The sequence below is a fragment of the Pyrgilauda ruficollis genome, unplaced genomic scaffold (assembly GCF_017590135.1).
Source record: "Pyrgilauda ruficollis isolate IOZ18807 unplaced genomic scaffold, ASM1759013v1 scaffold21, whole genome shotgun sequence".
Classification (NCBI taxonomy): domain Eukaryota; kingdom Metazoa; phylum Chordata; class Aves; order Passeriformes; family Passeridae; genus Pyrgilauda; species Pyrgilauda ruficollis.
Genome location: NW_024520318.1, coordinates 9,964,952 through 9,989,643, shown reverse-complemented (window position 1 = coordinate 9,989,643; position 24,692 = coordinate 9,964,952). Strand labels below are relative to the sequence as shown.

The window sequence follows — 24,692 nt, the reverse complement described above, 5'->3', positions numbered from 1 at the left end:
CTATGTGGGGGCTTAGTTTTCCTGTCTTGCCTATTCTCAAGGCAGTGCAATAAATTATTATTATATATGGAGGCTTTGCAAACAACTAAAGCATCCTGAGTGTCTGCACGGGGACATGCTGTTTCTCAGTGTGATCTGAAATAGCCAAGATATTAAAATCCCACAATGAACTGAGTTTCTAATGGAAAAACTGATGTGCCAGATGTTGACGCTGATAATTACTGTGGCGTCCTGGAGCAGAGCCCAAACCCCTCTAGGTTAGATGGCCTCACCAATCCCTGTTCCTCAATGACCCACATTACAGTCCCACATCCACCCACCTCTATGGTTTCTCACCCAGAAGAGGGATGCACACTATCCTTTCCAAGCCCTGGACCTTCCCTTCTTTTTCAATTATTATCCAGCCCAAACAAGGGATCAAGCTCTTCAGTGCTGAAGATGGCACAGGAGAAGGAGCACTTCACAGCAAAACATCAAATGGTGCAGCCAGGTTTTGGATTCCACCAGCCCAACAGCTCAATCCAACCCTCCATTTGGGGAAGCCCCAACTGAATAAAACCCAACTCAGTGTAGTAGTGCAAGATGACGGTATTTTACCTCTTGAAATCCTCCTCTTTCTTATTGATGCCACCCAGTGAAAATATGATGAGGCGAAAACTCTGCAGATTCAAGATATCAAGGTTGAAAATCAAGCCCTTTGCCAGGAATCAGGAGAGGATTAGAACAACAAACCACACACTCCCATCACACCTACAACTTCTCTAGGCCTGAGATTGGCGTCTGATTCAAACCCACACCAGCCTTTAAAACTACTTCTCCCCATAGTGGTGGAACAGGCTCCAGAAGCAACGGGGATGCCTGATCCTCCTGCTTTGTGCAAAAAGCCAAAGGTCTTGCTTACCCAGGCAGCTGTGAGGAGGGCAAGCAACACTGTTCCCTACTGCAACACAGCTTCAGGGCTTTTCCTCCACTCTGGGTCCTCCAACACCCTGTGAAAGAGGATTCTGCATCTCCAGCAGCCTGGGGGCTCATGGAGCTGAGGAGAAGTCTCAACATGCACTCCCACACAGAGGGGAACAGGTTTGAGCCAGAGGGTCTCTGTGGGAGTCTTGCACTGAATATGAAATGCACAGTAGTGCCGAGCCTCGTTCCAACTGAAGGCTAAATGCCTGTCTTCCCCTCTCAAAACACATGGACGTCAAAATATCTGCTGATCAAACAAATTACAGAACCAGAGACCACATAGTGACTGCAGGGAGGAGAGCCACTGCTGCAAGCCTGCCCCAGGGAAGTGCAAGATCCCAACATATAAAGCAGAACACCATCCAAAAGCAAAAAGAAAATAGTAAAGTTTACTGCCTGTCATTTAAATAGGGATTACTGTTACAGAAACATACCAGGAGCCTGCCTGCCATCCCCCCTCAGCCCCTGCAGGGAAAGACATCATCTTCCTCCAGAGGTGACAAGAGATGAAATAAAAACAGAAGTGACAAAGAGACATGAGGAGGGGAGTTGGAGGATGCTGCAACTTCTCACTTCAAAGCAACAAACTCCTTCTACCATCAAGTTTATTTGAGTATCAACAAAGGGTAAGACTTGAGAAGAATACAGGTATTCAGTATCTACATTTATGCTGAGTCCCTTGCCAACCTTTTCAATATGTCAAAAACTATTTTAAAAACCCAGTGGTTTTCAGTAGTTTCTTTCTCCCGTGGTTGCTGTGAGAAAGTCTTGCAGAAACCACAGTAGAAATTAAATACTTTAAAACACGAATGTGATTGTATGCATTTATTTAGCATGAAGCAAAACTGAAAAATTGTTTTTCCCCAAATTATAGTGTAAAATTTCAATAGAAGGGAACACATTTCTTTGAAGTCAGTGCTGTCCTTTCAAGCTGACCTTCAGTCACCTGAATCACATGCCTAAGACCACCAACACGATGCAATTTCCATCTGCAAAGCTTTGGTCTTATAGGATTTATTGTTTAAGCTGCAAGGGAAGCACATTACACACTGCTGACAGTGCATTTGCGCATGTGAACAAAGATGAGGGTGAGGTGAGATTAGGACAAGCTCGAGGGAATTAGCTCAGTGGGTTATTTATTTCATGACAGCACAGATTAAAAGGGCTGACTGTCCCTTTGGCCTTACAAGCACTCATGTGAGTTACCAAGCACGTTTTATTGGAGGGAAGGGGAAGAGATGTTATCATCCAGGTAAATATCTCAACAAATAATTGAGTATTTGATGGACAGCACTTTGCATGTGAATAGCATGAAACCTCCCAGGATCCCTAAATGCCTTACAAGGAAATGCTCTTTTTAAGCCTTACTGGGGTGGGTAGGCTGGATCAGTCCCAGCTGAGAGGCAAATATGCCGAGTCAGAGGGATCAACTGCCCAGCCAGGATATCACAACCTTCAGGCAGGGCCAGCCTTGCCCAGCATGCTCCAGTTCAGCAGCAACACCAGCAATTGAAGCCTCCCAGTCCCAACTGGTACAGACAAGCACCCTGCTCATGCCCTTTCCTGCTGGACCAGGCTTCACTGAGGCTCTCGAGGGATTGAGTAGCAGATTTAGCAGCAAAAACCAGACGGCCTCGTTCCTACTGACCTGCTCACACCGTAACGTATTTCTCATTTCCGAGTGACTGGCTTCTCTCTCAGTCCTGGTTAATATTATTTGTGTTTTAATGCTTTCTAGGAATCATTCCAGCTTTACATCACAACAAATACCACTGGGTAGGGGAAACACTTAATCTGGCTGGCCTTGTTTTTGGTACTTCATTTTAGGAACTGGTCCAAGCAGAGAGAGAAACAGCAGTGCCTGCCCCACGGCCAGACCTCTCCCCACATACACTCTGCCCCACTGGGGATGTTGCCGGCAAGTCTGAAGGTGGCTTTCATCAAGGCTGAATTCTGGAGCTCCTCCAGAAATCCTCCAAGGAGAATGAACACGTCAAATAAAGAGAAACCCACAAAAGCTTGAGATCAAAGGACTGTTTGGGTTCTTTTTCTTTGCAGACACATTGTGTATTTCCCATTTTCTTCCTCTCAGTCTCACCAGCAGCACATGTTTCTGCACCCATCACTGCCACAGTAAGTGCCCAACTTACTGGCTGAGCAATTGCTCTACAACACCCAGGAGGAGGTTTTTGTCACCACCTCATGCTAAGAGCTTGCACTGAGCTGCTCAGTGACCCCCCACCTCAAAACTGCCTGAGCCACTTCTTCACAGGCCATTAATCCCACCAAGCTTTTAAACCCTGCTTGTTGTCTCTTCCTTCCATCCTCTGGTCCCCCCCCCCGCCACCCCCAAAAAAAACCACGTTTATAAAAAAAAAAAAAAAAAAAAAAAAAAAAAAAAAAAAAAAGAGCAAGAACCCAATCAAGGGTATCTGCTGTTTCTGCTGTTTAGGACAGGCATTATAAGCTCAGAAGGTGAATATTCACTGCCACCAGTTTGCCCCAGGGAGGGGAGAGGGGGACTCAGTGTTACAACACGTTAATCATTTACCCACAGATTTTCTCAGGAACTTATTACCCACACCCAGCATCTCAGGAGCATGTCTGCAGGGCGCAGGCAAAAAGGAAACTGGGGAGGGAAGAGGAGGAGATACCTTAAGTCAGCAGGAAAGTGTAAAGAGCTTGAAGCCAGGGGTTATCAACCAGACAGAATGACCCAGTTATGCAACTGAGAGGAGGAGCATAAAACACCAAGGAAAGCTGAATACTATTAGGTTCCCAAAATACAGAAGGCACAGATAACTGGCACAACCGACCATGAGAATTGCATTAAAATACAGATTATACAGCATCCACCAGGATTTTAAAAAATCCTCAGGAACTTGAAGTACCTCTTCCCAGCAAACCCACACAGTGCCATGGAGCAGCAGAGAGCAATCTGAACTCCGGGCAGCACCTGGAGATCACCATCCATTTATTCTCAGGGAGTTTTCCATTTATCTCCCACCACCAAGTAATAGCACTGGTGCACAATAATTTTTAGTCAATATTTCAGTGTTTGGGAGGGGAGTGAGCTTTGTGTTGTACTATTTTTCTTACACCAAAAAGGTACTAGAAAGCTTGAAAGTTCAGACACTGAAAGGCCTGTGGCTTTTATGGGAGGCAGGGGGTCTTTCTAAATTTTTTCCTCCATGAAAAAAAAGTTTCCCATTTTCCACCCAGGCAATAGTTTTGAACTCTGCACAGCAACAATTCTGCTCTGATAGTGATGGTTAGAAGTGCTTTGACAGACTTCCATCACCCCTTAAAGTGTCCAAGGCCAGGGTGGATAGAGCTCTGAGAAGGCTGGCCTATTGGAAGGCACCCCTGTCTATGGAAGGGAGATTGGAACTGGATGATCTTCAACATCCCTTCCCACCCAAACCATTCAAAGAGTCAAGGATTAGCAATGCCGTTCTTACAGACTCCAAATCAATATTCTGCTCACATAGCTTTCATTTTTTTTCCATCAAATTAATCATTACTCCTCTTACATATTACTAAGCAGTGGACAGAATCAGATCATCTCATTTTTGGAAGGAAGAACAATTTGCACTACTGAACTACTGACTCTGCCACACCCAGCCCCAGCACACTGCTCCCCTCCACTCCTTTCTGGGCCAGGCCAGCTCCTAATCATTGTTTTTGTGTAGGTCCCACAATCCCACCCACATGCAATGTAGTAAATGCTTGCTTTGAGTTTTTGGTTGGTTGTTTTTTCTCTTTAACCAAGTGACATTTTTCAAACCAGATGACTTTTTCCACTTGAAATTTTAGCAAAGGTGGGGGGGATGTGGTGAGGAAACTAATCAGTTAATCTTTCTCCTCTAGTTTGATGCAGCACTGCCCTTACTCTTACACAGCAGCAGCACTTTTCAAATGTAGTTTTCACCAAAATGTTTAAATGCTGCAGAGAAATTACTACTAAGATGCCTAGCCTATACATTCTCTATTTTCCACTACCTGTCAATTACCACTGTTGAATGCATCACAAATAGCTGTTCTCTTTCGTATTGCCAAGCTTATTCACATGAGATACCACGTCCCTACTGCTATTAAATGCCCCAAGGGACAGGACAGCTCAGGCATCTGGAACACACACCAGACAAATCCTCTAAAGCCACTCCAGGATGATACACAGAAATCCGGAGTGCAAGGTTTGGGAATAAAATTTTTAAAGTTCTTTGTGTTGTCAACAGAAGTAAGCCACCAACCCAATGAAGGTAGGAGCACTTGGAGATTATGGTGCCACATCACCTTCTCAAGCTCCTGTAGCATCAGAAAATATCTGAAATATGACAGAGGCAATTTTTGTCCCCTCCCAGGCTCACCAATGACAATAGTTATAATTTTTAGCACAGTTTATCTTCCTGCTCAAGCACAAACCACACAGTGGTTGGTATTGTCAGAGAAGAGCACCTCAGGTTTGCCAAAGTGAGCAGTGGGGAAAGTGAACTTCCCTACATTATAGAAAAGAGGGAAATGCACAGCTCCTGTCCTCAATGAATGGAGCACAGAGCAGCTTTAACCATGGAGACCACTTAGGGTGGCCAGGACAGCAGGCAACTGCTTGGACACAGGGAAAACAGGAAGGGGAACCACCTTATATCCAGAGTGACTTCTAGGTGGGAGAAACGAAGGGGTTGTTCTAACACCCATCTTCTGCACATGGATGCAACACTTTGGTTTCCTCCCTCTTCAGGAGCTGTCCTCACAGTCACAGAAGTTTCTAAAGAGATGCTGCTTTCTCTCCTACTGCACACATCAGTATTTTAAGCACTCACCACCAAGTCCAGCTTTACCCTTCCCCTTCAGACCTGCTCTGCCCCTTTCCTAAAAGGAGGGGAAAAAAAAAAAGAGGGGGAGCACACTAGAGGTGACACACTGCTTGTGTGAGAGCAGCAACAAGCCCTGATGCAGCGCCCAGGTGCGAAAGAGGGAAGAGAAAGCTTTGCCACTGATCCAGCATTTTCTCTGATCTGCATGCCAACACGAGTGAGCAATTAGCCCAGTTACAGATCTCACACCATTTGGCTCCACTTTCTCCTAGGAAACATGAGATGGGGTGGATGCAAACACCTCACCAAAGAAGCAATGGCAGTTGGCCATGCTGAAGGAGGAGGGGTGACACAGAACCACGGCAAAGCAAAATCCAATCTCAGTATTCCGAGAGGCCCTTTACACAAGCCCAGGTTCTGCAGAAGAGCATCAGCCACCCCCCTTCAGCACTGCCTGCTCCCCTGACCACAAGCTCCACGAGGACTTCTCACTGCCCAAGGGGCCCATGACCGCTGCCAATGTCACGCTGCCCACCCAGAAAGGCAACACTGAAATCCACTCCTGTTTTCCATGAGCTAAGCAAAACAGCTTAAATATTACCCAGCACTGCCAGCCCTTGTGATGGGTAAATGCTTCTGCGATCAGGGGGACATCTTTATTTAAATGGCATCTGTATGGCAGGTGCCATCAGCCTCGTCACCCAATCCATTTGTGTCAAACCCTTACGCAACAAGTGCAAATAAGCCCTGTCACTCACCCAGCCTGCTCACACAAAAGGATTGTGTGCCAAGCACGCTGACCCCTCTATTAAAATCACCATCATGCAGCTTTTTATAGAAAACAGCTGATCTCCTAAGGCCTCTCTGCCACCATAACATGAATTGCAGAACTTTCAGGGCCAGCCACACAGCTTGGGATCCACCCGCCCAGGTAGGCAGCAACTTCAGAACGCAAAAGTCTCACAGAAAATACACCCAATGCAAATCAACTTATTTCTGGAAGAACAGAACTTTTTCCCCCTCCCTGTTTTAGCTTACTCCACCTTCCAAAATAGCCTGAACTTAGTCAAGAAAGGCATGTTCATTTTGGAAGGAAGCTGCATGCACACAAAGCGCTCACAGAAGAGCTGTGGCAGAACAACTTGTTCCTCAATAGCTATTCTGAACCACGTCTCAGTAACAGATCCAGAGTACATCTCTGTAAACGAGACATGTTGATCTGACAACCTGGTTGAAGTGGTGAGTAGAAACTTAAAACTTTTACAAAAGCATGAGCTCTCACTGACAACTCCCTTGAAGTAAAGGCGCATCAATCCAAAAAAAAAAAAAAAAGACATCATCCACTTCTTTTCTAGAGACCTGCTTTGCATCTTCAAGTGTTCAAAAGTTATCAGTCCAGCCCCAGTGTTGGTAAGACTAGCTTAAAAACCAATAAAATAAAAATTACTGTGCTGAAAGTTTACCTCCTGTTTGGGAAAATAAATTCCTTTTTCCAAAACATTCCTACAGAACCACAAGGCCCAGAACCTTAAGTTTATTTCAAATGCAAGACAAGATATTAAAGGAAATTACAGATTTGAGGAAGCAAGGGCTGGCAAAGACTTGATTTATAGCAGAGCTTACAACAAGACCGCAATCAATAGAAATCACTGAACATATTGAACATTAAAGCTAAGACACTGAATATCTCAAAACTCCATTTTGCTTATTATTACTTGTGATTGCAAGGTCTCAGATCAAAAAGTCATTCAGAAGAATGACCTTTATCCTCACTGCTTTTACACCGCTTTTCTGAATGAGAAATTTTTCTGAAATAGTGTGTTAGTATTTTTCTTTTCTGATTTTGCTTCCCCCATTCAAAATTTCACTCAGCACTGTAAGCACTAATTAATGCAATGCCTTTCCACATGCTCTGTTTCACTATCAGGCTCTCAGTATTCAGGACTCCAGGATAGTGAGAAAATCTTTGGGAAGCATCATTTAAACAAAATAAACTGCAGAGTTTTTTCCCCTAAAAGGTTTCACAGGCTTAGGGTTTTATACAACAGCTTGTTTTTACAAACTGTATATTCAGGATCCAGTTGAAATCGGTGTCTTGTTTCAGCCACCCTGCCTAAAACATGCACTTACTTCCTTTACAGCAACGTGAATTTGTTCACGTGGCCAACTCATACCACTTCCCTATTAGATGCATATGCATACATATATATATATACACACAGGCATGTGCTGTCTCATCTAAGCCGGCCATGACCAACACAAGGCTCATTCAGCCAGGAGGAGGGTTCCTAAAGCGTTATCTGCACCCGGAGTGGTTTAGTGTTACTGGGCTGAAAGGAAATAGAGAGACATCCTGTTTATAGGCTGTAGAGCCCGATGGATAAACAAGTGCACCTCAGTTAAAGGCAGAGTGGGGCAGGGGGAGGGGAACAAAAGGGCAGAAAGCGAGGCTCAGCGGGTGTGAGGACACCGAAATACCGGCTGGGCTGGATGCCTGGCAGCACGGCCGAGGCTGCAGAATGTACAGAATGTGCCACCCGCCGGGGCTGCCCACCCTGCTCGTCTTTCATCCCAGCCCTGGGCCACTTCCTGGCACCCAGAGAGGTGACACCGGAGATGTTCTTCCACACCCTCCTCTCTGCTCTCCCAACGCACGCCCACACCTCCGAGGCTTTCTGGGCATTTTGTGTTTCATCTGCCAGCTGGGCAGGGTTTTTGCAATGCCACAGTGGGAAGGGTGGTGAGCAGTGTCAGTTGTGCCTCTCTGCTGGCCACCTGGGGAAGCCAATAGCCTTCCCTTGGCATCTGCTGCTGGCCACCGGCAGAGGTGGACTGGGGCTGGATGGACAGAGTCTGAACCAACCCAGGGTCACTGCTGTAAGCCCCATCCCCAGCTACAGCAGGGAGGAGACAGTCCCGAGACATGTTCTTCCCATTCCTCTTCAGTCAGGCAAACATTGGAAGTCCATCACTAGGTTAGAAGGAGGTACCAGACTTAATCTCATTTTAATTACCACTTGTGTTCATTGGTCTGGCATGAGGGAGTGGGTCAGGGACAGGACTATGGGATAGATGCAAGAAAAAGGAGATGTATAGGAAAACCCTACAAACAGCCCTCTGCTTCTGATGTTGTTCTGTCCATCCTTAAAGTGATAGAAAAATGCAAAGTTCTACCTTGGTCCAGACCCAAGAGCCCCTTGTGCCTCTAGCAGGTGTAAACCCACAATACTCCTCTCCTGGACTGCCCCTGACCAGGAAGCAGAAGCCCTCTGGCTGTTCAGCACCTGCCAAGGCACCAGTGTTGTGACCATGGTGACTCACTAGGCCAGTTCCATGGAGCTCCAGGCTACCTCCAGCCTCTGCAGCAAACCTTCTCCAAATGACACCTCAACTCCATGAAGAGCTGGGAGACAGACATCTGGCCATTGTTGACAACACCCTAACAAACAAGAGGCAAACTGGGAACTGGGCAGGGAACATGGAACACCTTATGGGCTCAGACAAATAAGGAGGCCAACAGGGATGTTTCCTACCTGGCCAACCTTCATGTGAAGCATCTAATCCCACCTTCCACACCTTTGCTGCTCCACTGATCATTTTTCCCCCTTCACTAGAGAACACAGGGAATGAACCCACATCCATCCTCACCCAGCACAGAAGGGAAAGTTTTGGCTCCCCTGCTTCCAGTTACAGCATCTCATGCCAGCTCACAGAGGAGGATTTGAAGAGTGCGCTGACACCTCACAGGGCAGCCCAAAACAAGACACCCAAGTCAGGGCTCAGGTGTGACTTCTCACATCTGTTTCCTTTTTGGTTTTTACTGCCTCATTTTTCTCTGCAGGTCCAGAAACTCTCTACAATGGAGGGCCAAACCTCAACATGTTCCCCAGCCCTTCTAATCTGAAAGACTCCATCCAAACCCTGTCCTAAGCAAGAGCAAGGGAGAATTATCTCTGTGTGTACAAGCAGAGCTTGCTGGTGAGTGATGCCAGCATTCACACTCTGAGCACTGCCATCACAACATGGCTGGCGCAGCCAATGCTTCACAACCACCTCAGAAACACCACAGTTCTGCGAGGACACACAAGAACAGGACTTGCTCACACTCTGACACGAACTGAGGATGAGGCAGGGCTGCCAGGCCCTTGGCTGATGAACTGAGGCCTGGGGAACCTGAGAGCTACTCCCAAAAGACAGTCCTGAGCACATAATTTCTTACTTGTTTCCCATCCTACTCTTTGTCTCCTGCAACAGAGACACTTCTGACTCATACCAGGCTTCCGCAGGGCCTGACATAACAGGTCGACAGACTCTCCTTGAAATCAAACAATAGCAAGCACAAGGTGACTGTGTCTTAGCCAAGAAGGACCCAGACTCAAGACAGTCCTCAAAGGTACAACTCCAAGGTAAAGAAATGTTGATGAACTCCCTTCTTATCAGCTCTGTGTAGTTCTGATGCCTTTATTTTGCCTTCCTTCCAGCTGGAAAGAAAGTTCATTGAGAATGAAAGCTAGTGACTCGCAGTGAGCAGTGACAGATGCTGCCTGCCTGCATGTGTGAAAAAACTCTGACAGGCAGAAATAACACACCTCACATGTCTTGTGGTGGCAGTGAAGCAATAAATATTCTAATAGACTACTAAGGCTCATAGTAATAATGCTGAGCTCCCTTTACAGAAGCCACTCCCCATGCCAGATGACATCTGCCATGGTATAGATGTTCCTGGAACAGGGAGATATTTTTAAATCTCTCAATGTGGCACAAAACTGTGAGTGTATCAGCCAAAATACCAGCCATCACAGCGTTTATATATAGCCTTGCACATACCATCTATAGATGGGAACACAGACAGATACATGGTATCTAGCAGCATTACAAACAGACATTCTTCTGCTGGTCTCAAGGACTTGAGAAGAAACTTCCCAGCCAGCAGCTCCGCCTGTGTCATCCCACCCTGTGCAGTTCTCCATCAGCTTCTGTTCCTCAAGTGTGTTAAGTGCTGCATCTCAATTCTCATCATCAAAAGCCTGCCCCTGCACTTCCCACATGTCTACAGGGTAGTGCAGGTGACAAGGTCTCCCCACAGCTCTGAGCACCCCTCTGTACACACACCCTCCAAACCAGAACACACGGGCCCCAAAACCTCCTCTGGGCTGTGACAGGTCCTGAGAAGGGCTTAGAAAATCTTCAAGGCAGTCCAGTTCACTCAGGGACACCTCTGACACATACAAACTCTAGGCATGGTTCCTATCAGAGGCAGGAATACAGAGGTGTTAGTGGGAAAAGAATTTGCAAGCTCCGAACTGGCAATAGCTCCCCATGGAGCACCTGTAATTGCTCCCCAGGAACTCTGCTGGCACCCTAGCTACTGTAGGGGAAAAGGAAAAATAAAAATTATTTTTAAAAGTGGCTTCAGGTGCTACAATACATTTTTTCACAAGTATGAAATGTGCATCAGCACTTCAAAAAGAGCACCGCAGCAGCCGTCAGACCCAGGGTGATGTTTAAGCTCTTGATACAGTTATCTGCCTAATAATAACCCCAAAGAGCACTCCTTGCCTGGCTGCCTGCCAGACCACATGCAGACTCTCTGCCCTTTCTGCCTTTTTTTTTAAGTTTTTTTTTTTTAGTTTTTTAACTTTGTCAGACATGGAAACGTTGACTCTAAGAAATTCAGCCTCTTCTGTGAAACAGATTAGCTGAGACTTCTTCATTGTTGTGGAAAGCATGACTTGGGTGCCGGGGAGGGGAGACAAAGGGGAAAACTCATGTATTTTGCCTTCACGTGTGCTTTATTTTCTCCTCTGGCAGGAAACGGTGAGAAAGACTCTGGCCCAGCTGCCGTCAGCTGCGTTGGAAGTGATTGTATCAGCTCCACCTGTTTAATGTGGGTATTATTCAGGACTGCAAGGACAATGATTTGAGGCAAATCAGCAGTGACTGGTGTGTTCTCGAGGGACAAATGCTACACTGGTGCATGACACAAGTGATCCACAACAGTGGGACAACAGTGACAAGGTTGGGAGGAGGAAGCAAAGTAGGAGAGAGGGATAAAATCTCCACCTGTTTTTCTAGGGAAAAAGACATAACAAGGGGAGCATAGCTTGTTCAAACATTTCAGAGTTTGCACAACATTTTTTCCAGCACTCAGAAGCAACAAATGAACTGCATCAAGAGATCCAGCAGCTATAGCTCAGAGAGGAACATCATGTCCATGTCAAGTTTTCAAAGCCTAATAAAATGCAAGGAGTTCAATGTGATTTCTTTATACTCAGAGAATAACAGCCTTGACAAAACAGGCTGAGGTGCCACACTTGGCCATTCACACCTGCTATGGATCTGGCCCTGTGCACCACTGAGCTCAGGTGTGGTGTAGCCCCACTGGAGCAGGTCCTGCAGAGCACTCCTCACACCTAGCTCTGTGTCAAAGTAACAAGGGAACCTCTAACAAGCAAGTGGACAACAGCACAGGCTGAAGCAACTGCTGCTGAAGCACAAGAGAGGCGCTTCAATGATGTTTTTAAAAGGAAAAGATAAAAAGGAAACAGCATACCTTTGCAAGTTCCAGCACAAGAAGAAAGCCCCAGGTCACTGCTGTAGCTAATGAGAAGGGCGACAGTGGTGCTCAGCAAGACTGTTCAAAACACCCTCATGACTTTTTTTTTTTTTAATCAAGCATAATACACACAAACCGCATCATGTCCACAGCAGGCTGCAGCTTTGACATCCATACAGCCAGCAAGACCCTGTGAAGTTTTAATAGGCAGGTCAAGCCTACAAAGACTTGGCTACCACCCTCTCCTGCCTCCACGACGTACCCCATTCCCCAGTGGTTTTACTCTGAGAACTTCACAAGCTTTCACCAGAATTGCTGCTCAGAGAGCAGTCTGCTCACAGACAAAGCACACACAGCTCCAGCAGGAAAGAAGCCCTTTAGCTTATTCTGCATCGTATTCCTCCAGGATCCGAGTAAATAACAACATCTCACAAAAACAAATTGCATCAGGCATGGGACCCTCGTGACCCAAATGGGTGAATTATCATAAAATTCACCACTTTTACCTCTACACAGTCAGAGAAGTGGAAGCAAGCCAGGAAAGAAGGACGGCATCGCCCTTTGCAAACACCTAACGAGCCCAACCAAAAACACAAAGCCCAGCACCTTTGGAGACATCCCCCTGCACACCCCGGCAGGGCAGGCAGCTGGAGATGAAAAAGACCCACCAGGAAAGCTCTTCCGTAGAAGCTGATATTTCAGCTACTAAAGAAGTTTCTGTTTAAACAGACATTAATTGCATATGCTCAGGAATTTCTCAGCTTTACCACTTAAAAAACACCCAAAGCCACTTTGAGGCTCTTGCTTTTTTTTCTCTCCTGCCTTTATTTGCTCTGTAAACACATTTGTGCGCGCCCTGGATCCTGTAATGATCTGCTGCAGTGACAGCACCTCCACAACAGAGCAGCGGCAACCTGCACATCTCACCAGGACTGCTGAATGTCCTGGGTCCTGCCCTGCCATCACAGCACACCACAATGCAGAACCACACAGAGCCCAGCTCCTGGCAGCTTCTCCCAGCACAGGATGAAGCGGAAGATGCCGTTGGTGCCGTTTTTACCAACAGATAACACTATCAGGAGCAATGCTCACAACCTCAGCCTGCCCCCTCACAGGCTGAAACTCCTCCAACGAAACCCAACCTGTGAGCAGCGGGGTTTGTTTATTAAAGTGCTGTTGCAAGTTTACCCACAGATCAAGGTCTTGATTGTGGCAGGTGGAAGATGTGAAATAACTGCAAATACTTTGCAGCCTTTTGAAGAGACCGCTGAGGTCAGCCCAGTGATACTTCCCATCCCATGCCAGGCAAAGAGTGGCAGAGAGCCTCCTGTGCACAAATAGGATCAGGGCCAACTGCTACAGAAGGGCTGCCCATAAAGCTGCTCAAGTAGATGCCAGGAAGAAGGACAGGACAAATGGAATCACAATACTTGGATCAATTCTTTGCCTTACCATATACATACCGACACATAAATGTGTATATACACCTGGCAACATCTGTGCAGCTTTGGGTGAGCTTTCACCCTTCCTGGTCAGTAAAGAGGCTGTAAAATCAGTGCCCTAAACACACCTGGGGGCAAGAGAACCCAGCAGCTCCATCTCCACCCCATCACTGCACACAGCAGGAAACTTCAGCAAGGACACACCAATGAAATGCCTCTCGAGCCCAAGGGAGCAATCTGTGGCACCAGCCCAGAGGAGCTCCTGGCAGATAGCCCACGATACTTTCTATTATGTCCTTTAATATTGCCTTACATCTCGCACATCTGTTGGCCTCCCTCCCCAAGGGGAAGGCTGGGAGTGACTCCTCTTGTCAAACAGGTCTGCCCCATGCCTCGAGAACATGAAATCTCCTGGGAGCAGCCAGGAATCTCTCTCCCCTATGAAATCAGGTCACCTCCACCACACTCAGCCTCAGCCCACCCAGAAAGTAAAGTCTGAACCAAAACTCAGACACCTTTGGCTGGGCTGGCCATGCCACCACCAACAAGCCAAGGGAAGCAGCCTCTGCAGCACCTCACAGGAGGGTAGGAGAGGGAAGTAATTTTTGACAATGAAAATGTAATGGAACATTTTGTATCGACCCATTGTGGGATGAGTCACGTTTAGAATGACTCGCCTCCTCTTCCCCTCACTTCCCCACTCCCAAATTATGGACTGCAAGAAATGAGCAGAGATAATGGGCAATTTCAGATGTTCTGAACTCAGGTTTCTCTCCTGCTGGAACAGCATGCCATGACAGCAGATGGACTGTGCTCCAGAGATGTCCTACATGTTCTCACGCTTTATACTGGCTACAAAGGAATTGTGTCCAACTAATGGGCAATTAGGAAAGAGCTAGAAGGATGGGAGACTATTTTGTGGAAGAAACGAGAAGTCAGAAGGACTCTCTGAACAGGATCAACAGTAAAAAGAGACACAAAAAAACAGATGGGGATCAGACACAAGCCCCAGAAAAAGATAAGCAAACTGGAGGTAGATTTCCACATATGCACACACACACCCCAATGTCTGATTTGCTGTCTGAGTCTCTAGGGGACTAACTAACTTTGAGGGTATAAAGCAGAAGATGACAAGCTGCTTATGCACTCGCCTATTAATGTTTGGCAATGGGACACAGACGGGATGTGACCAGCCAGCCCCCACCACATGGGGCATTCAAACCTGACCAAGAAATCTTCCAGCACTGGACTCCAGCCAGGACCAGTACACTCCATTCAGAGAAGAAACTGGTACTACAAACCCTGGGAGATGACTAATTGCAGTAGCTGAGTTATGGCATAGCTTTTGACACACAACAAAGAGACATTAAGGTCATCTTGACTCTCATCTACACCATCCCCTCCCACAGCAGACTTGCTGCTCTTTTTTTCCTCCTACTCCTTTTCTCACTTTCTTCCCTCCCCTTCAACATTCTTTCCTTTCAGGTCTTCTCACCTCCCTCCATACCCATTTACCTTCCTCTCTCGATCCACTCCTCCAGCACTTGAAAAAGCCTTCACCCACAACTCCCACAGCAAAAGCCCTTCTCTTCCAGGAATCTGCATTATCTGGAGTTTGATCTCCAGCAATTACCTGTGCTAACCCTTCCACAGACCTCAAGTGCACATTTGTCTGCCTTGCTTTACAGAATCTTTAGGACAAGGATTGTCATCTTCCCCACTTGTAAAGCACAGGATACATTTACTTGGCTAGTAAGTGATAAATAAGCCACCTCAGCATTTCAGGGTACCTCAGTGTGTGTTCCCTTGGTGCTTGCCTTCCCTCCACTGCAAACTAATCTACCTGTAAGACTTTTTCTTCCTTATCTCTGTTACAAAGTTATCACTTGAATTTATCTGCATTTTTCAAAAAAATGTTGAGACAGGGAGGTGGGGAAACAAAGGGCCTTTACCAGCCCAGTTCAACCACAGCTCAAATCTTGAGATGTAGAAGAGCTTGTGGGTGCAACACAGGGAGATACACAGCAAGAAGTAACTCACTGGAATTATTTCAAACCCCACGTCTCACTTCTATTCAGTCTTCAGTAGGTTTTTGGACAAGCAGACACACATGGCTGTTTGTTCAGGGAGCAATTATCAAATCTACATCCAATTCCACCAGCTGAGTGTGTGTCTGCCTTTGGAAGGAAGTTGGAAAAGAGGCGAGTAACTATTGAAATGGTAAGGAAATAGAAATTACAAAGAAAAGATTACCTACAACACACAGGGCGTCCAGAGGTGACTAAGAGGTAGCCTGGGCTTCAGTGAATAAAAACATCAAAACGGGCAAACAAAACCATCCACCCATGTCAGAGCCCATGCATGGAACTGGGCTGGTTGGCTGGCAACCACAGCCAGAGGGGGTGAGGGATTTGCATAACAGGTGGAGCACTTCTCAGGAATCAAGGTGATTCCTCAGCAATCACTTCTTAGGAATCAAGGTGCTCATTCAATTAAAAGAAGAGGGCAAAAGTACTTGCTAGACAGCTTAATGAGTTGAGATAAAGAACCAGCTTTTAGCATCAGGAGAACCTAGGTTGCCTGGGGTTTCTGCTCTCTAGATCCCCGCACTTCTCCACCATATGGATTTTACCCCACCTCCCTGCACACACCAGCTCCTCACCTCCATGAGACATTGCTCCAGACACTGCAACACACCCAGTCCCCAGTGCCCTCCCAGCCTTCAGAAATACTTCACTGGGAACATGCTCAAGGCCACATCCGTCTCTGTCCCCGCAGCCCTAACAGCCTCTACAAGGTTATCTGATGCAGTTTTCTGACCCTCACACATCTTGGGGGAGAATTAGCTGGTAACTAACAAAGCACTGCAGGAACCACATGTGTCAGGAAGCCCATGTGAGAGCACCAGTGTGCTGTGAGAAACCTCATCCAGATCGGCAGGAAAAATTACAGTTTTTGTTACTAGTTTCATCTGAGCTCACTAGCTACTCTCAAGACTACACAGCACAAGAATGCCCCCAAGTAATAACAGTGGGGCCATTCAAATCCCCTGTGATTAGACATGGTCACCAAATCAGCAACAAGCAAGACACAATGAAAATGAAGAACAAAAGTCAAACCACCTAGAAAACAACAGGAGACCATGTAAAAACACCAAGCCAACAAGCACCCCTTCCTCCACACAGAATGCACATAGTAGCATTTCACCCAATAGGGATGGAAGAGCTGGTGCTTAATGCTGACCCTGGAAACTTGCCCAGAAGTTTTTACACCACTCAGCACCCTGTGCATAAAAGGGCAACAGTGGTGACACTCCTGGTGAACTCCTGCTGGCCAAGCTGTCTGGCAGGTATAGTTTAAAAAGCTGGGTTTGGAAAATATTGCCTTTTTATAGCTTATCTCAGCACAGACAGCTGCCTCACACCTCTAGAAATAGCAGGATTTAACAGCCATGTTTGCAGGGACAGATTTTAAAGGTTCCATCTTCTAAGAAACAACCTACACATTCAGAAACAGGAGGCCAGATTTGTTTTGATACTGGAACCCCCTTCCATATGCTAAGCATACCCACGGATTTGCAAAAACCCTGCTCTGAAAATGGGATGTTCATTCAGCAACAGGCGACAAGTAACTTGCATTTGCCTTCCTATAGAGTCTGTTCCCAGCACAACCAGCAGCAAAGTAGCAACATGATTAGGCTGATATTGCCTTTTGCTGAAAATTTTTGGCATTTTAGAAGTAAAATAGTGGTGGAGGAGAGCATTAAACACTGGAAAAACAAGAGTAATAACTTAAATACTAATACCCCACAGGCAAAGCCAATCAGCACCTCTCTGTTGTTCCTCTTCAGGTGGAGCAAGTCAGGATCAGATCCCAAAGCATTGTTTTGATTTGTCTGAGGTGATAAGGACTGAGCCAAGATATTCACTCCTGGGTCAGTCCCACAGCTGCAAACCCCAACCCCAGGAGACTGGAGGAATTTCTTCAGTCTCCTCAACTCCATCACGCTGGTGAGTTCAATAGGGATAATATTATTTTCCTACCATTTAGAAATAAGCTTTTTTAGATAAAAAGCATCAAATTCTCACATATTTAACACTGGAAGTGCTGATGCTAAGGATGTAAATGACTCCAAATCTAACAGGGCCCTGCAGAATTTCCACGGTACCCCCTTTCAATAGCAATAGTTGGACCAGTTGACTACAGCATCTTCCTCATCAAGAAATTTTTAATCTTTTTTTTTTTTTAACTGAAGGAAGGGGTACTAAAGACAACAACTTGCTGTGAAATGACCAAAATTCCTATGCAAACAACTCATTAGCAGTGTTCAAATGCAATTTAAATTACTAGTTGTTAAAGTGCTCCTCAATTTCATGGTAAGTTTCCAAGCAAAATTACATGCTATGTACTATTTAATTGATTGTTTTCTACTTCTTAACATCCATTTATTCCCTCCTCCTGTCCTTTTCTTAATTTCAAGGGATGATAATGACTTTTCAGGGAAGAAAGGGGAACAGCAAATGGAGTTGAAGAGGGATTTACCTGAAGAACAAGGATGTAGGAGGGAAGTGGCTGCCAAAAACAGGCAGCTTCACCAGAACTTGTCCCTCTGATATTTTTGCAGTAGGGGTGTGAGACAGCACACCTAAAGGATTCTTTTCCTCTCCACCACAGGCAGCCAGGCTTCTGAAACCTGATATTTCTTTAAAACATTGTCCTCCCCCACCAGGACAAGCAGTAAGCACAGTTAACTACTCGAGGACATCAATAAAGCAACAAGAGCAACTCCTTTCCTCCTCCTGGGCACGTTAGTCCTTTAACCAACACACTCACCGGAGGCAAACAAGTTGTTCTCGCTTGGAGATCCCATCCCAAACGCAAACACCTCTCAGAGGAGCAAAGTCCCCCTCAAAGCTGACTGAAGAATTAAGCTGTGAGTGATACTTCCTGCTGTGTGACCAGCTGGTACAGGAGAACATGTATGATAAAGCTAATAACAACAGACACTTCTTAAAAGCCTGCACTCCACTCAGATCCCAGGAAAGAGCAGCCATGCAATTAGGTGAGGTGCCATCTGGAAACTTCTAATGTAATGATACGTGTTGAGATCATGTCACACACTAGAAACACAGATCAGCTTTATGAAATACTCAATGCCCCTTGGTTTACCTTTAAGCAACTGATGCAGAAATATTTTGTGCTCAGAAAAGTATGACTTTATTAGAGTAAGGGTTTAACAGCATCACTCTGCCCGAGGCCACAAAGCACCCACCTGTCTGCAGGAGCTGAGCACAAACCATCATGAAATACAGAGATTTGCACTTTTCCCTAATCTGCTACACAGTGCCCTAATTTCTGTACCTGCACACAACAGTAACACTACTTCCCTCAGCATTCAGGCACAATTTAGTACTTAAGAGATCCAAAACCTTTGCCTAAAGAAACGCAACGTATAAGATGTGCACAGGTTTGTAACCTTCGCTCTGTCCATGCCCACATGTGCCAGTCCCATGTATCTGGGGCAGATTCTCTTACCTGCCGTGGGGCACATACCCCCAGCCCTCAGTGCATACTGAGCTCCCTCAGAGCACTCAAATCACAGTGCTGGTGTAACCCCTTTGCCAATTATGCAGTGCAAGCCCTGTACTGATCAGGGCAACAGCCAGGATGAAGGATGGGCTGTGAACCCAAACCTCCCTACACGGGAGCTAAAGCAAGTCCTTTGTGTTTAGCATATCATTAAAATAAATTGAGAGAAGCTTAAGAAAGACAGGCATGGAGCTCTCTGAATGCTCTTGAGGGCCAGTGCTACGGAAAGTTTCTCAGGCTGGAGTGTTTACTACATGCCAGGCTAGAGGAGGGAAAAAAAAATCTTTAGACAGTATTAATTTACAGGTCAGCCCTTAATGGCTCTGTTCCTGGAGCAGGGGAAAATCCTTTGTGGATCCTGGATAGCGTCAGTGGTCACCGAATCTGCTCAGGTCCTGGAGAAACACCAGATGGAGAGCCCTGGCAGCCTGCAGTCCCAGCCGTGGGCATCGCCTCTTCCTCCAGAGCTCCCCCAGCTCTGCCAGCACCCACCAGGAAAGGGGGGCACAGGCAGCACATGGGGAGCTCATCCTGCACAGTCTGTCCAGCTCTCAAGTCACGTCCTCGCAAGGGTGAGGTGTTGCACAGAGAAGGATCAGCATGTGAACATTAAGAGTCCCAAAGCGCTTTCCCAGACGTGCCAGACTAGCCCTGCCCGGAGCACTGGGCTGCAGCACCCAGGCATTGCTCATCCTTGTCTTCCAACAAACAGCACGTCCTGGTGAGCAGGAAAGGGAAGAAACTGCGAGGGGAACAGAACATCATCATTTCCAGTCCCACCGTGCTGTTCCCAAAACTCCAAGCTCAGCCACAGGCAGCTGGTGAAGCCTGGATGTGCCACATCCACGTGCCACCAGGAGCACGGCCATCGCACAGGGGCACGTGTGCACACACAGAGCAAAGCACAGCGCACAAGGAGCAACACAGACCATGGTCCCACTGCCACAATTCCACAGCTTGGCAACACCATGCACGACAGAGGATGAGTGTCTGCTGAGGGAGTCCTTGGGCCAAGGTTTCAGGTGCTGTGACAGTTCCATACACATCCCCAGGGCCCTGTTTCCTGAGCCATCACCTCCTCTGCCCATTCAGGCTGGGCACTCTTTAGGACAGCAGCTCAGCCCACCCAGGCCCTGACCCCAAAAGCTGCAGTAATCCAATCAGCCTTTTGAAACAACAAAGATTAAAATACTCTACAAACCCCAGCATGTCTCAGCCACAGAAAAGGCTCTAGCAGTCCTGCACCACTTTTTGTGGCCGAGTGTTTTCTATCACACATCCATTCTCATGTTAACTATCTTTCCCTGTTCAAGACAATCCAGACAGTCTTGTACCTCAAGGACCTTCTGCAAATCCACATCTCTGGAAAAACCAAGGAGTATTAAGCTTATTTAAAAGGACAAATTAAAATCGACAAGTGGTTTACCTTTCCAACAAAGGTCTTAAATTTAAGATGGAGAGCATGAAGCAACAGGTCTGAAGAAGCCTAAAAATACCAGTTAGCTGAAAAGATACAAGGATTACTAACCAGCATTGGGAACTTTAAAAGGGTTTTCACCAATGCCCCTTCCAAAGTAAAAGGATGAAGTGCAGTGCGTTCCATTTGAGACACAGGACTGGCTGCTCCATGACCCCCAGAGCAGTGTTAAAAGCACTCTGTACATGTTACATGCTCCAAATGACAAGAGGAATGCAGGATGGTGGATCTCTGCTCCAGATTCCACAGCATGGTTTTAGCTGCCATGAATAAAACAGGAAGCGGAGCATCTTCCAGATTCCCCCCACACCCCTGACTGCCTGGATGTACTGCAGCTTCCTTTCAGGAAATAGAAAGGAAAGAGCAGGAGGAGGGGAGAAGGGAAAAAAAAAATAAAGAAAAAAAAAATAAAAAAGAAGCAGCCAGCTAAAATATCAGACAGATTACAAACTTACCACTAAGGAAAAATACAGAACAATAGGAAAAAAACAGACACTCAAAGCTTATCCAGTTACAGTAGCTAAACTCCAACTAAGAGAACAGAGTTAAATATTAACAACTGAGAGAAATATACCCATGTGTTATACAGCCTTTTATCACACACTCTTAAGAGACAGAAATCATACATAAGCTGTGTTTTCCTTGCTGACCACATGAATATATCCTCCTTTACCCTATAGTGCTCTGCTGCCTTGCTGCACTAACAAGTGAAACTAAAAGGAAAAGCGTGACTGAATGGGAGCTGGCTTAAATTATCTTTATACCTATTCCTGAAGAAACATTTTGCCTTTGAGACCAATCCACTAAGCCAACTCTCCCTGCTACAGAAGGTTTCATTGGATCCCTTGCTGTTGATCCACATGCCTGCCTCCACCAGCAATGCACACACTTTGATGCAATACATCTGACTAAACAAAACAACAACAAAAAAAAAAAAAATCCCAAGTTGCTTGCTATAACAGCAATGATGCACTTACCAGCATTCAGGCAAGCTCCTTTGCTAACATGCTTCCCTCTCGAGCACATCAAATTTGGAACAAGGTCCAGGAGCAAGAGAGAACTGAAAACTGACCACAACAAGCTTCCAAAACAAGAAAGGGGGGGGATTAAAAAAAAAAAAAACCTTACTACAGGAAGTCAAATCCTGCTTCCACCAGACCCTGAGTCACCTCCCCTCCCTTGCAATAGATCAGAGCAATGGGTAAACATTTCCAAATATGGAGATCAAAACTCCAAAGGATGTCAAAAAAAAAAAAATCACCCTTCTCTCCCTGGCTTTGGCACAGGGATGACTTGCCCCTCTGAAGCATGAGCTGAGCACATTGCCTTTGCTGACCTACACAGAGCCTGGACATGGGGCCACACATAATCACCTTCAACTGTGCTTCAGAGGCTCCTGGCATGATGGGTGACACTGCATCTGTGTCCCCTACTAGGGATGAACAGAAAGATTCAATGGGAGCAACTCCAGAAGTTGTTGCTGCTCAGCCCCTGCAACAAATCTCTCTTTCACACCTCAAGTCACCAGCAGCAAACCTCCTAGAACTGCTTTTTAGAGTGTTCTGTGAAGGCAAATAGGCAGATTCAGACTGTGGTTATAGCAAGATCAGCTTGGCCCAGAAAAGGCAGGCTCAACTATCAGTCACACCACATCCCACACTGGCTGCTCACCTGGCACAGGGAAATCTCCCCTGACCTGGCTCATCAAGCTAGTGCTTCACAAAGAGCATGTACTTGAACTGGCATTATGGGAAAAAAACCATAAAAACAAAAACTAGCACCGCAGAAAGGCACAAACTGAAGGACAAGACAAGATCTCTGCAGGTATAAGGAATCCCAGGATGGCAGCACCCATTAATCCCTCCTAGGACACACATCACTGTATCCCATGTCAGGTGAGAACTGGGGAGCACCCAGTCTCCCTACCCCTGGAAAAGGGACTTGAATGTCAATGCTCACACAAGTTTAACAGGCAGTTTTCTTAGAAGGCATAACCATCCCTGCAGAGCCTGCATGCACACCAGAGCAACATCCCCGTGCCAGCATTGCCTCAAGCATCAGTCCTCAGCAGCAAAGGCTGACCTGCAGGCAGCAAGAGCTGACTCTGCCTGCCAGCATGGGCCAGCAGCCTCCTGGTAGCTGCAGCCACGGCTCCAGGGGCAGGCAGCCTCTCAGGAATGTGCACAGCAGGACATTTTCAAGGCAAACAGGCTGCCGAGGCAAGGCAATCCAACCAGACCAGAGTGATTCCCCAGCACCACCCACAAGATGCTATTGAATTTATAGGGAAGGAATTCCAGAGCTGACTCTGCCCATGTATGGCCAAAACAAACTGTAAAAAAGCGACATTACAGTACATCTGGCTTTCACTGGTACTGAGGCACAGGCTTCAGGAGGAGCCGAAATCCTGCAGTGACAGAGACTCTGCAATTACCTCCAGGAACTGAGCAGTGGTCTGGGCCCGTGGCAACAAGAGTTTAGCACCCACAGGTGACAGAAAACATTTAAACCATTGTTTTAAAAGGTAACAAAGTTCTCTGCCTTTTAGAATACACCCACATTTAACTCAGTGATCCATCGCTACCACTGCAAAAAAATCAACCTTGCCAGGCAGCACCAGCACACGTTCATTACACTGGTGGTCACAAGGGCAGCTTTAAAGAGTCAACAGTCCAAGTGGCACTAAGTGGTACTCCAGGACAACCTCAATGCATTGCAGGCTGGGACTAGCTCTCAATGGGTAGCTGATTAATTATTTTTTTCAAAAGCCCACTAAAACCCCCCACAGGAGCTGTGTGCTCCAACCAGCAGCAGGGTCACCTGGAGATTTCTCCTGTATGGTCAAAAACAGGAGATACTCACAAAACCAATGTAAAAAGTGTCAGGTTTGTGCAGGCTTTACCAACTCTGATTCACGTTTTCCAGCAGAAAAGGGATGGGGAACACCTGGAAGAGCAAAAACCCCATCACAGAGACACACCAGCCCTTACAGTTCTGGTGTCCCACCAGAGTTGTTCTCCCTAAGAGTTAAACGCCACCACCTTGCCTGCCCTGCCAGCAGAGAAATATTAGCTGTGTCAGCACGAGAGGCAGAGAGCTTACAGAATGGGAGAGGAATGCAGGCTGCAGTGGCACACATGGTGGGGACAGGGACACGAAACCCAGGGGAGTGAGGGCTGCTCACACTGCCTTTGCCTTTGAAGAGGGGTCAGGCAGGGTACGTTTTATGGCTCTTGGGGTTGAAACCTGGGACTAACGCTTTTGTGACCTTAGAGGGACACCCATTTCAGCAGTGAAGAGAGCTGTTAAGAACAGGTGGGAGCACAGGGATCTGAGCAGAGGACAAGCCATTCCCCAGTGCCTGGCAGGCAGCCCAGCACTGCTTTTCAGCATGTGCAAGTTATACCCATCAAACCAGGAACAAGCACATGGCTCCTCAGGCTGCACTTGTTGATGGAGACCCACACTATGGCTACTCCCACACCTTGACTTTCCCCAGGACAGCACTAGGATCTCCCCTCCTTTTCCCAGCTGAAATAGCTTTATACTTTCTCCCTTGCTACTGTGCTCACTTTAAACAGAGGCACCTAAGCACCTGTGTTCAGTGACTGTTTCAGAACACCTTCCACCCCAAACAACACAAAGGAAGGAAACCAGAGGGATGGACCCATCCATGTCCAACCACAGCCTAACCAGGAGTTCCCTGCTACATGGCAACACAAATCCTCCTCCTTGCTACAGGGGTAAGCTTGGGAAGTGAAACCTTGGGGGCCTGGGAATAAAACCTGACTTAAGCCTTCTGCACAGCAGTACAGATCATTATAAAGCAGTGACTGGGTCAGGGGTGG

At 46.7% G+C, this 24,692-nt stretch overlaps 1 protein-coding gene across 7 annotated transcripts in view; it reads right to left on the bottom strand.

Moving 5' to 3' along the window:
- The window catches only part of LOC121353799 (LIM domain containing preferred translocation partner in lipoma), a 335,201-nt gene that overhangs the window by 286,928 nt on the left and 23,581 nt on the right, over positions 1-24,692 (bottom strand). Inside the window, exon 5 of one of the 7 annotated variants that reach the window (XR_005955195.1) lies at positions 18,982-20,109. The exons of the other annotated variants lie outside the window; for them this stretch is intronic. The gene's annotated coding sequence lies outside the window, so the exon portion shown is untranslated. Of the gene's footprint in view, positions 1-18,981; positions 20,110-24,692 lie in introns of those variants that run through there. 7 annotated transcript variants of the gene reach the window in all.